Genomic DNA, 1,002 nt, shown 5'->3' with positions numbered 1-1,002 from the left:
GCCGGCCGCTGGGGAGGACGCCGCGAGGTGGCCCTCGCCCGCTCCGAGCCGGATCTAGGGGTGGCCGGAGGGGACTGTGAGCTCTCGGCGGGGATGGATGGTGGCGCCCAGTGCCCGGGGTCGGGAAGATTGCTCGGCGGGGCTCCCCGTCGGTTAGGACAGCTCAGCGGCCGGGAGAGGGAGTTTGAGAACACGGTTAAAGAATGATGATAACCGCCGGAGGACTGTGTACCAGCCATCGTTTTTAGAGTTTTAGGGGTGCCAGCTTATTTAATACTCCCTAGGACCCGATGAGTTAGGTACCGTTCTTGTCCAACGTTCCAAGCGAGGGAACCAGGGCGCAGAAAGAGAGATTTGCCCAAGGTCTCCCTGCCGCCACTCACTGACCTGGCCAGGACCTGATACTCTTTTTAAACCTCTCTGCTGTAGTCCTGCTGGGTCTGGCGACCGAGCGAGGGCCGGGGAAGAGCGGTCTGTCTCCCCACTCCTGCACTCTGCCCCTCTGGGTTTGGGGAAAGGTTCCGGGAAGCGGGAGGGGGGTAGGGGTTAGGTCCTGGAGCATCTGGGCTTGGTCAGGGGCGGGGCCGAGGCTCCCTCGTCCCCGGGAGCGTCTCCTCTTCTGTGCTTCTCCGAAGAGGAAAAACAAGCAACCTCTAGTCTTCTCCCCCCGTCTCGAAAAAAGCTCAGCAATCCGGGTACCCTTCCAGTCCCCACTCCTCCTGGGGGAACTTAAGAGTTAGGCCCAGGCTGGGGTTCCCCTTGCAGTGCCTAAGCCTCTCTGTGTGCTGTCACTCTGTGATCCTTTCTCTGAAGTTCTGGGAGGGAGGGCTCAGCCCAGAGGGTTCGCTGGATCCAATGCTCTGAGTCCCTTATGCAGCAGCTTGGGAAGCTCCCACGGGGGGATTTGCCCTCAGCCTCTGAGACAGACTTACCCTTTCTCGGGTCCGGGTTTTAAAGTCCGCAACAGACAGCACTCCCCCAAAAGCAGCAATCAGCCTACCT

This window comes from Suricata suricatta, chromosome 16 (assembly GCF_006229205.1).
Source record: "Suricata suricatta isolate VVHF042 chromosome 16, meerkat_22Aug2017_6uvM2_HiC, whole genome shotgun sequence".
NCBI classification, from domain to species: domain Eukaryota; kingdom Metazoa; phylum Chordata; class Mammalia; order Carnivora; family Herpestidae; genus Suricata; species Suricata suricatta.
The sequence above is the reverse complement of the archived record's forward strand: the minus strand, read 5'-3'. Positions refer to the sequence as shown.